The sequence below is a fragment of the Falco punctatus genome (assembly GCF_963210335.1).
Source record: "Falco punctatus genome assembly, chromosome: 12".
Taxonomy (NCBI): domain Eukaryota; kingdom Metazoa; phylum Chordata; class Aves; order Falconiformes; family Falconidae; genus Falco; species Falco punctatus.
Window position 1 is genome coordinate 15,585,669 of NC_137592.1, and position 12,192 is coordinate 15,597,860.

Here is a 12,192-nt window from a genome sequence, read left to right on the forward strand (position 1 = left end):
CTAAAGTCACATCCTCCTCCTTGGGCTGCAGTTTTCCAGTCTCTTAATTTGTAGTTTTTTGCAGGCCACTTTTTTATTGTCTTCTAAGCAGAGCAGCTGGGAAAACATGGAGGTAAAATAAAAGTGTAAAAAAAAGTTTGAGGATTTGTCAGTGTTTGTGCTCCTATTTTGAAACTCTCTTTCCACATTGACGCTCTGCTGCAGGAGTGGGGAAGGGGAAATCAGCAAGTGCTTTTGTATATGGGGGGAAAGAAAGCTGCTAAGAGTTGCAATGGCTTTTCTCGCGGAGATGATTAAAGAGGGAGATTTGGTGGGAAAAAGAAACAACATACTTTCAAGAAGCTTCAAGTGACTTGTCACTTACTTTTCCAAGTAAAAACAAATCTCATGTTATAGAGTTTTAAAAGGCACTGGGATGTGGCAAGCAGCAATAAGAATATTTTGAAAACTGTTACCAGTGGAAATCTGGATGCCGAAGTATGCCGAGCAAATGTTGTATTTGTTTGTTTAAATTTAACTAAATACATTGGCAGCTCTGGAAGAGCAGAGCATTAGATGCCGATTTCTCTGTGTCGGCCAGAGGGCGCTGTTGCTGCATCTGGCGTAGTCCTCCCTGAACTGGTAAAAATTCAAGTGAAAAATCGAGCAGAGATAAGATATTTTAAACAGTTAAAATAAAAATTGTTCACACATGCAGAAAGCTACAGTACACAGCATGCAGTTAGAGCAGCCAATGGTCGAAGTGTTGTTCCCTTCCCCCCCCGCCTTAAGTCGTGGAGATAGTTTTTGTTCTTTTTCTCACACCCCCCCCCCCCCCCCCTTTTTTTTTCTTTTTCTAAGAGTTGATCAGAATTATAAAGGAAAATATAAATTCTGTTGACCAGCTCTAGAAATTAGTCTGGTTATGATCCTGTTATCATTCTGGAATGTGTGATAGAGTCAACCTGAATAAAGAAGGGGAGGGAAAATGTGGAATGTCTTGACAGAAACATTACCTCAGTAATTGTTTGTGAGATGAGGAAGGACTCTGTGTTCATCAAGTTGCAGGCTGGAGTTAGACATCTGATAAGGGAATGTATCCTTTGTATCCAGTACAGATGTGTAGCAGAGGTTGGAAATCTATAAGCTGAATAGTAAGACCTGTAAACCCTAATGACTGAAGCGCATATTGTCAAGTCGTTTGGGAAAGGGGGAGGGACATGTTCAGGCAGGCATACAGCTTTCTTTGTAGAAATCCCAATACCATTACTGGTACAAGAGGTGGTACAAGATATTGTGCCATATCCTACCCATATATAATGAAGAGTTAAGGAATACAGTAATAGACTGTCCTTACCTCTGTGTGTGTATACTTGTTTGTGCATACCCTGGTGTATATAATAATATTCTGCTGCTTTTAGAGTGGAAATTTGGGTTTCCTTGAATCAAAGGCTTTAAAAGGAATTAAGGTATTATTTTAACTAGTGCAGTTCTGTTGTGTGTAAAGAAGGAGTAAGTTGTCAAGTCCCCGTCTGATACAACCTCTATAACAACTTGAAGTTTCGATTGTGATCTGGGGCTTTGGTTATGCCTTGAACAACAAGATGTTTCTGTCTAGCTTTATTTCTGTTACTTACAAATCACTTGCAGTGGAGTGGAAAGCTCTGCAGATTTTGAGTCCTTAATGTGAGACATGCTGGGAAAAGCAGATTAAAAGAACTGAATGATCATATGGAACATGGTCATTCAGACTCCCAATTATTGTATCTCATTGAAAAGCTTAGACTGCTACTACCTCCAATGAATCAGTGGAGTATGTAAGCAGAAGTCAACTTTCTTACTACCTGCAAGAGGCAGTTAAACAGCTATTGTGAGGCAGTGCATCCTTAGGATATTGGTAGTTCTTCAGGAAAAAAAAAATAGACATTTCTTTATACTCCTTATGGTTCATTAGACATTTGGGTATGAATGGCCCTTTGAAATGATTTACTGGGTCAGAGGAAAGATATCCCTCTCCAGTTCCTCTCTGAACTAACAGGCACTGGTCAGATGCCTGACTGCTGCTTCAGTAATTTACTGAGGATCTCTTTCACTTTCCTTCGAACAGACTACTTGATGGGATTACTTAGCTGCCCCCCATGTCTTGTGCAGGACATGTTGGACCCCTGGGCAGTGGAGCAAGTTCATTGAGAATGATAGAGCTATCAGACTTCCTGAGACAGATTTGACCCTAGCAGATGCTTGTCTTGGTAGGAGCCTCATTTTTTCACTGAAAGTGTGTCTCTATCATCACTGATGTTCAGCCAAGCTCTTATCATTTGCATCTCCCTGTCTATTTCATTTGTCTGCAAGATGAGTTTAATATGGTAGTTGAAATGATTTCACTTCAGTTCTCCTACTTGCCTATATTTCAATTTAAATCTTTCCTTCACAAATGGACAGTTTTCTGCACCTGATCTTGTTTTTACTATGTTGTTTAGAAATTGACTTTAGTATGTGTTTTATTTTACTCCTGAGTGGTTTTCTTGGAGTTGCTTTGTACCTGAGAGTCCACACTATAAGTCTATCTGTGGCTGATGTTGAGGTCATACAGTTAACTCCTGCAGAGTCTCCAAAACATGAGCTTAATATGACCTAAATGTGTGATTTTTAAAATGTGAAGAAATCTTCCACCTATATTTATGCCATATTAAAGAAACAGGGATTCCTTGAACAGTTTTTTTCATTAGAGACTGCTCTTTTAACCTGCCAGTAGGTACCTAAATGTTGTTGGTGCTATAAATTCTGTGACTGCCATTGCAGTGCTTGTCTACTGCTTGCTTATGCTGACAGTAACTCTGCTGAGTGAGCCTAGCCAGAGCAAGACTCATGGTTACTCAAGAAATTGCTGACAGTTTGGCTTCTAATATTATTAGTTTTGATCATTGTTTTGCAGAGGTTCATGTTATTGTTGTTAATTTGACTTAGAGCATCTTATCATAGTGTATTTAATGAAGCCTACTGCAAAATCCTTTCTTTAAGAATGGTTTTGACTTCATGTAGTGAGGGATGTTACCACAGGTTAGGAAGGCTTGTGGTGCTCACACAGCTGAAGTGAATCTGGCCTTGTTCTCTGTCGTAGATAAAGCCTCTTTTTGCTTTATGTAATAGAAGTAGGATCCCAACTTAAAACCTCAGTTTCATATCAAAGACTTACTGTGCTCATAGTGTAGTAAGCTGCCTTGCTTTTTGACAAGATTTCATAGGCAATTTTTTACACTGAACAGTGATAGATGTGGGTTTATGTCCGATTTATTTGCCTGTCTCTACTTTTGCAATCATTTGGAATGCCACGTTTTCCATTATACAAGGGATATGTTTATCAGTATAAATGGAGACCTCTCAAGTTGTTGTCCTGTGCAACACCAAAAAATGTTGACTTGCAAAGAAGGTGAAGGAAAGTAAATAAGATTTAATAGCTCTGAAGGTGGAGATGGAAATTAATTATTGCAGGAATGTGTTCCCCAAATAATAATTTCAGTGGAGTAGATACCTTTATGCAGCTAGACCTGACTCTTCCAAACAGACTACATCAGATCTGCCAATGCTCACATGCATGAGCGTCCTCCAAGGAATTTATTTCCATCTTCACATATGTACAGCTGTCATCTTGTGTCTGAGACAGTTGGTGATTGAGCTGTTCCTTCTTCTTATCTGTAGTTCCAAAGTTCTTTTCTTCTTTGCTAAACTCATCAGAATCCTTGGAAAACTTCAATCTCTCTTTAATCGTAATCCATTGTTGAGAGTATTATTTCTTAAATGTAAAAAATGATGAAGAACAATTTTTAAAAAAGCTTCTAGGCACACTACCAGTTTAATTATACTTAAAAAACCTGGTAGTGACCTAATATATCATTAAATAATCACATTTAAATACTGCACTGACCTTGGCAGCCAGTAAATCAAAGCAATGGTGAAATCCCTTTTGTTCTCTTTGCTACACCCTGAAACCTGTGAAATAATCTGAGCACTTAGCTAAACTATGTAACGAGTCGATGTGTTTTGGAGCATGAAATTGGGAAAAAATATAGGAATTTCTAGATTCCTAGGGACCAAAAAAGGCCCTGCTGAGATCCGTCCTTCCTTTTTGTAATCAGATAAATTCAAGAGACCATGGATTGTAAAGGTTCTATGAAAAGAAATGACAAAGTGGCAGCTGGCAGTGCTATTATTTAGTATGAGCTGCACTTCTCGGTGCCTTCATTAGAAAGGATAATTTTTATACTCAATGCTGTTTGCTTACTGTCTTGTCAAATTGTCCTTTTGGGAAGGGTGGTAGTGGTGGTGAACTGATTCACAGTGCAACTGCTGACTTTTAAAATGGAGCATAGAACAAAACTGGTTCTCAAGTCTTCATCTGCATCATTTTTAGTTTGTTCTGTTTGAGAGACTTGACATGGTAAGAAGTGTGGAGAAGCAGTAGGAGCATCAAGTAATGAACTGTCTTTTATGCCATGTGGTGTATAATGCAATATCCAGGTACAGCAGGTAGGCTAAGGGCATCCTTTGCAACTGCCCTTTCCAGTTCTTTTCACTTGTGCATCATGTCTTTTTTAGCTGGGTGTTCTGTCATTTAGCCAATATGATGTGTTAGCCAGATCGTGTGTCTAGCTCTGCAGTTTCTTTCTAGATGTATCAAGACCTGTAACTTTACCCTACATCTGTCTATTGACTGGCACGAACATATAGCTATGTTTATTTTGAAATCCACAGAAAGTACATGGAGAAACACTGTAATTTCATTTGTCCAAGAGAATCTTTTCCAGCAGCTGATAAAACCCAGGCTCATGCCAGATGAAAAGCTCTTGTGTTATCATTTTCAGTTAATGAAAAAAATAAACACCAAATCCCTTACAGCCGTGGTTTTATAAATACTATGCATATGTATGCACATGTATGTGCATGCCTAAACTAGTGTTTCACTCTCATGTTGACAGCTTGTGCCTTTGACAGTGGGCTGGGCATTATCATACACTTTCAGGTACAGGACTCTGCAGGGATACAGGGGATGGATGGAAGGTTTGGTTTTGTTTTTCTTTTTTTCTTTTTTATAAATACACCTTACTGCAGCTGAAGCAGATCCAAACTAAAGTAAAAGCTTCAGTGTTTGCATCAAAATGGTATTTTTTTTGTTGGATTTTTTGAGAAAAGATGCAAAAGGCTCTATTTCATCTTCTGGTAGGCAAACAAAACATTTTTCTGACAATTTGATACTTCAGTAAAATGAACAGTAACTTGATTAAATGTGCCGAATTTGTGTGTGCTAAAAGGCAGGAAGCTGGGTTTGCTTGAACAGAAAGGTGCATTGGCAGCTGGGGCTGAACTACCTCTTGGCACACACACCTATCTATTAAGTGCAGATCCCAGTAAGCTGAAGGATTATTATCTTTCAAAAATCTTGGACAGCTTCACCAGTGAGTTGGATTTCTTTTCTTTTCATTTTAAGAAGGCAAAACTAATTTAGTTTGGGTGAAAGCTGTTAAACTGACAGCTCTGGAAGACCACAGTTCCTTTTTTCAGCCATAGAACAAGTGATGCCTTGGACCATGGCCGAGTCAGCTTCCTCAGTGCTGCTCACCAGCTGTGCGTTTTGGTCCCATCAGAGGATCAAAACTGAAGTTCAGCATCTTTCTGTTCTTTTTTTTTGGTCAGCATTGTCAGATTGCCAACAAGGGGCTGACAGGTTAGATTTGGTATGGCTTCTTCTGTAATCTGTTTAGGTTATGACAACAGAAATCAACCACTTTGTTTCAAGTGTCAAATAATACTGTGGCAGACTCAGGCACTTATCAGGACAGCCTTGATCAATTCATTTCACATGAGCAGCCATCAAATGGGAATCTTTTTTGTTCATTACCCAGAATGGATTCAGCCTGGTGACCTGGTGAAATTCAGTTGCCCCATGTGGTTTTTCAGTACTCCACTTGCATTACACAAGTCCTGTGTTTTTAGGTTCTGCATTCTTTGCCTGATTCAGAGGCCCTTTGGAAAGTTGCATGTGAGCTTTTGCATTATGTTCATCTAGAAGTTGAAGACTCTGACCCGCAGATACTTCCTATCAGACCGGAAGGTGGGACAGAGGGACTGTGTATGACGGTGGCACAGAGGCTCTGGTAGTGGTAGTGCCTGCAGGGATGTGTAATAACTTTAGCACAGAGTAAACTTATTGGCAGGATCTTGTATCTCTTTTTTAAAATACTTCCTAAAAAAAGTATGCATACTTTGTATTTTCATGTTTGTATATATGTTGTCTTCCCTTTTTCCCGAGATTTAAACAATAACTGTCTTTTAATCATATTCTCTAGAGAAAAAATCTTTTACTTCTATCTATAGAGCAGTTGGTCATAAAAGTATATATTTGTACTGGAAGCTGTTTTTCACTCTTTGTGCTTGTTATTTTTTAATTACACATTTCTCAGGTTATAGAGTGAAACTTGGCCAGGTAGTTCCAACATCCTGTTTCTTGTTCACTTTGCTAAGAGTTCTTTCATCATCTGATACTGTACAGCGTTTGAGTTGGAAGCCCTTCAGGGATTTATTTATGTTGAACAACCTTTTTTTTTTTCTTTTTTTTCCTTTCAATTAAGAAAAAACTCAGGAGAAATAATGAATTCTAGTGATGTTAGGCTTTAGTCAATAATGTTGTGCTTTTGCCAGCCATCCAGTGTCATGCTTAAGGTGGCTGACATAGGTGAAATTAAAATGGAAAAATGAAAATGTACTCCAGCCAAGTTGTTTTTCCCTTTTTCATTTATATTTTCAAAGCACATTAATTAGCTGGAAAGAAGGCAACTACTGCAGAGCTTTGACTTTGAGCACAACAGGGAAAGAAGAAGAAAGTGTGTCTGTCAGATTTGGAGGCTTATGCTCATGCTTGCTGCTTTAGCTTCGTTCATGTTCCAAGGCCCAGATAGTCAAAATAGCTCAAAGTTACATTTTTCAGTTTCTCAGTCTGAGAACCAAATGCCATTAATAGTCATGCATCTATTATGCAAAATTCTTTAGGAAAATATAGCATCTTGTACTGTAGCAAAATTTGAACTCTCTTGAGAGTTTTGTCTCTCATCTTTACTTGGTGGTAATCAAGAGTCCATATTTCAGAAAGATTTGCTAATCTGCGCAGGGTGCTGTGAGATGCGTTGTTAGAAGTAACTGGTTGTTAATGCACTTGTATGTTTTAACAATATTTATTTGGGAACCAGAGCAAAAATCAGCAGGACTGGAGTTCCAATACAAGGTACTTGCAATATGGCTGGCTTTCCAATCCAACCTTTAAATTGTGGTGTTTTTTCCCTTCTAAATCCCTTCTTTTGAATTGGTTTTTTCCCTTCTAAAAATTTACTTAATTTACAAACCACTTTGACTCTAAAAATGTGCTAGACCAACAGGGGACCAGTGCATCATTCTCAGTACTCAGAATTTCAGGACAGCAATCACAGGGAACTAGTGGGTTACTAAACAGGTCTAGTGACTCTGCTTCTGAGGGCCGCTTTGTATGGAACACAACTGAAAAACCACCAGAACAAACGAGCAGCACTGAAAAAAGTTCCTGTGTTAAAGGTTTGTGTTCTCTTTTGCTTCCTCAAAAGTGAGAGATCAAATCTGGTAAAATAGCCTTTGCGTGGACATGGTTAGATAGCTACTGCTATATAACAGTATGTAGTAAACTATGTGTATTAAAGAATATATAACTGGATGACTAATGGTATATGGATACCTGAGCTATGAGAGTGATCATTGCTTTGTAATTGTACAGTCTGAAGTGCCTTAGATGGATTTGATTCTACACATGGTTGCATGTGTGGAAGGGATATACATGAAGTTATCATGCTACTTGGTTTATTGAGCCCCTTATCCCAGTGTCTGAAACTGTGATTTGTTATGCTGTGATATGATCCGAAATAGAACCACAACTCACTGTAGCGGGTTCTTTCAATCCCCTGGGAATGTTTGTCTGGCTTAAGTGCATGAAACTGAAATGTGTAATACAGAGCTGCAGCTTATAGATCAACACTGACTCCATTTGTGGGAATGAATGAATACCTCATGTTTGATGTGCTATGGGAGAGTTCACAGATCACTTCTTATGTTACAGTACTATATTTTCCATGCTTTTTCAGCTTCTTCTTTGCTTTTTCTTCTGTGTGTAGAATAGGGTGGTATTATCCTGGGCTTTTAAATGTAGAAATAGAATGTGAAAAGATTTCTCCCTGCTGACTCTTTTTTTAATGGCATTAGACATTTCTTTCCAGTAAAATTTCAGTCATGTCTGAACAAGACAGGTGATTGTTTCTATACCCATCCACACACTTCACAGGTATAAAACTTTGTTTAATTTGGATTCTTCCTGAATGGTTTGCAATTTTCTTTTTCTCACTTATCTACTCCTTTTTACATTCCTCTGATAGCTTTAACTCCTGGATGCAAGTCTATGAAGATAACTTCTTACAGTCTAGTTTAATGATTGCATGATAAGGTGGGAGGATTCACCTCCATACTGTTCTTTGCAGGTGGTCATAGATATGTAGAACTTTATTCCTGATTCAGTTTTCCTTATAATCTAAATTTTTACCTGAAAATACCAAAGCCTCTATAAATGGGTAAATTCTGCTCAAAAAAACCCCTATAAATTTGTTTAATAAAAAAAGCAAACTCATCCCCAATAATAGCTGCCCTGGTAATATTCCAATTCTGTAACACTTCATCTCTGGATTTTATTTATTTATTTATCCTGTCTTGGCTCAGGAGAGGATGAGGTGTGCAAGACTGAAAGAGACCTCCTGAGTCATGGACTACAGAGTTTCTGTAATTGCATGAAATTATGTTGCAGGATTCTCTTTGTATATTTATCAATCTCTGTCTCAAAATTAAACGGCTTTTGCTCCTGTTGTTTCCTATTAGGAAGCCATTCAAGAACCTCACTCCTCTGATGTTTAGAAATCTGCTTCTAATTTCCAAACTAAATTTGTTCATAGCCAGTTCATGCCCATTTGGTTTTGTGCCAACACTAGTCTGTAACTTTAATAGTTCTTCCCCTTTCATACAATCCTCCTGTGATCTGGGGAGGATTCTTGACTTTCTTTCCTGTTTTTCCCTAAGAAGGGAAGGTAATTAAAATTGTGCTTTTCTTTGCTATGTTCTTCATTGTCAGTGTCATTGTCCCTCAGTTTGATAAATTCCTTAGTCTTGAGAGCTTTTCAGTCTTTCTGCTCAGTTCTCAGACAGACAGGAGCAGGAAAAGGTGGCTGTTGGCATTTTCCCAGATAGGCAGAGAATATGTGTAACTTTCTGGTAACTGGGGCCAGGAAGGTGAGCTGGGGAGGAGAGAGTGCTTTTGAATCTGTAAAAAGCTTTCACTGGGGACTTTGTGAAGAATGATTTAGGTCTGAGGAGCTGGTGCCTGGGATAGGGGAAGGTGTTGATTCAATTTTTTCGTCCAGTCCAGCTCTCCCATCCTTCTGTAAAAACCTGCTTGAAATGAGCCAGCTGATAAAACTTTTGGAGGGAATGTAGCTCACAAATGAGTTTTTGAGGGCAACTTTCCAGCTGTTTCCTCAGAAGGAATGAGGCAAGCGGCTCCCAGAGCCCCAGGCAAATGCCTGGGATCTTTCTTCTTTGGAGTGCATGGAGAGTCCCTGAGAGGAGCTGAGACCAGAGGCTGATGGAGAGATGAAGCCAAAGGCCTGTAGTGGGAACCTCCTGCCGTCAGGATCCCACGCTAAGCTGCAGTTGAGGGCGGGCATGGAGGGGAGAGAGAGCTAAGTAAGGTTTGCTGTGACCTTAGTATGTTCCCATACAGCTCTCTCTAGGCAGTGCTCAATGGCATCATTTACAAGATTCCTCAAATTCACTTAAACTCAGTAGAAAAAAATGCACAGTTCATTCAGCATGCTACTGTACTTAATACAATACTTATCAGGATGCTACTGATCTTAAATGATATGATTAAAGTTGGATGTCTCTAAGACAGCTTTTTATTTAGCAGAGTGTATCAAAACCAGGTCTGTTTTCAGAGAAGCACCAGTCTCTGTCAAACTGCCTGAGATTTAGGGTGGAATTTGGGGGCAGGAGGACAAAAGGTGGAGAGGAAGGAGAGCCAAAACGAAAGATCTGGCTCCTGGATTAGAGCAGATGCTAGGGAGTAGACAGGTAGAACTGATAGTGTGAGAATAGTGGGAGTTCTGTTCAGATCCATCACCTTAAGGTGAACACAGCGGTTCTGAGCTCTTCTGAAGTTAGTGTCTGTATTTTTCTGTGCATGCTGAGTTATTTTTGATTAACAAACAAATTAAAACACTTTTTGTTATTATTATTATTTTTGTTCCTCCATGATGGAAAAAAATTTCTCACCCAGTTCTAAATGGAGCAACTACATTTCTGGAAAAAGGTGTTGCAATATATTTTTAAAATTCAGCAGGACTTTAGCTAGGATAGCTTTACCCAAGCAGTTTTTCCTCTGTGCCCAGTTTTATTGTCTCCACTGCTCCTGTGGTTAAGAGGTATGAAGACATAGGTATGGCAGCTTGCTGCATCATGCACTGCTTGTAATCCCTCTATGCCAGGAGTTTACTAAGTAAGATAGCTCTGGAATCCTCCTGTAATGAAGGTGCCCAGCACTGGTGGAAAAGAATGTTTGGGACTTGTCTGCTGATCAGTAATTCAAAACAATTGTTTCTTTCCTACAACAGATCTATTAAACAGTCTTAATCATTCACTGCATGAGGTGCCAATGCTCTGATAACCATAAGTAAACACATTTAAAATTACCTTTGTTTGACTGTGTACAAAGAAGCAGAACCAGTCTTTCTTTTTCTTCTCTTCCCTCCTCGGTCTCCAGCAGGAAGAGTCTAAGCTTACAGGTAAAGTATGTCTCTAGTCAGTGCCACCATAGACTGAGCAGAGATAGATGGAGGTGCCCTGTAGTTTTTTTTCAGAACCCAGCATACTCTTGTTTTATGACAAGCTCATGTAGTCACTCATTGGTTCTTTGTTAATTTATAAAATATGAATGGCAAAGATTGGCCTTTCTTATGTAAGAAAATAAGCTGGTTGAAAATCTTCTTGTTTTTTAACTTGAAGTATATCCTTATTTTCTGATTGTATTTTGTGATAGTCTCCCAAGATGAAGAAGTGTAATAATTGTACTATAGCTATAGTTCTGTTGTTTCATTGGTAATGTGTGAGAATCAGGAGAGGATGCCTGACTGGGCTCCCTGTGTTACCCAGGCACTCCTTCTCCCATGGAGGTAATGCAAGTTTCATGCAGCTCCCATGGTTCAATTCAAAAGGCACAGTGAGGACTCCGAGTCCTGTGTGCAGGCAATAGGTTCTGAAGTTCTCAGGAGACTAAAAAAAGAGGAGGGTCCCTATGCTGTTGGTGCATGGTCAGTACTCACAAGGACTTAGGAGGCTGAAGTTCAGCTACACGCCCAAATGTGGCTTCCTGGGGACTCCAGTCAAACATCAATAAATGGTCCCTCACTGTTCTCTCTTTTTTGTCTTCTAACTTATTGCACAGAAACTGAAGAAGAGGGTCATGGACAAGCAAAGGTTGCTCTCTGAGTCCTGCTGGTGATTCTTGTTAGAGTTCCTTGGTCAGGATTAGTTGTACTTTCTCCCTCCAGAATCCTGGGGAGAGGGTTCATACAGGACAGGCAGTCAGAAATAAATGTGCGTTTAAAAGAAATATAATGTCCATAGAAGGAAACAAATGGCTGGATTCAGCTTGCAGGAATGACAAAATTCTTTGCTATTACCTTCTACCCCACATCCCACCCCCCCATCCTGGCAAGTGTGATACGGAAATAAGTTTAACAGGCTCAAACTTTGAGGGCCTGATGCTGAGAATTTCTCCTGTGTTTTCTTCGATTTCTTAGTAATTATATACACTTGTAATACACTGAGTATACTGCACATGGTACTGTAAGGCTTGCTTGCAAATGCAGCTCAGTTGTTTGTCCGCAGCTCACAGTTGCCATTTATTCAGAAGGCCAAGGCAAATGACCAAAATTGTCATTTTCTGATGTGGCAACACTTCCAGGAAGAAAAGACATACCTGAAAGCTCTTAGGTGTACGGCAGCCCTAATGCTGGGGAAAGGGGAGTCTCTTTTCAAAATTAATGCAATAGGTGATTTAAGCAATGATATGAGGAAGAAGGGTACTCTGGTCTGACC

The 12,192-nt window shown here is 39.3% G+C and overlaps 1 protein-coding gene across 6 annotated transcripts in view; it reads left to right on the forward strand.

Annotated features, from left to right (window-relative positions):
• DAAM2 (dishevelled associated activator of morphogenesis 2) overlaps positions 1 to 12,192 on the forward strand; it is a 208,340-nt gene that overhangs the window by 29,508 nt on the left and 166,640 nt on the right. For 3 of the 6 annotated variants that reach the window (XM_080407885.1, XM_080407887.1, XM_080407886.1), the window contains exon 1: positions 1 to 12,192. This exon is cut by the window's right edge. The exons of the other annotated variants lie outside the window; for them this stretch is intronic. The gene's annotated coding sequence lies outside the window, so the exon portion shown is untranslated. 6 annotated transcript variants of the gene reach the window in all.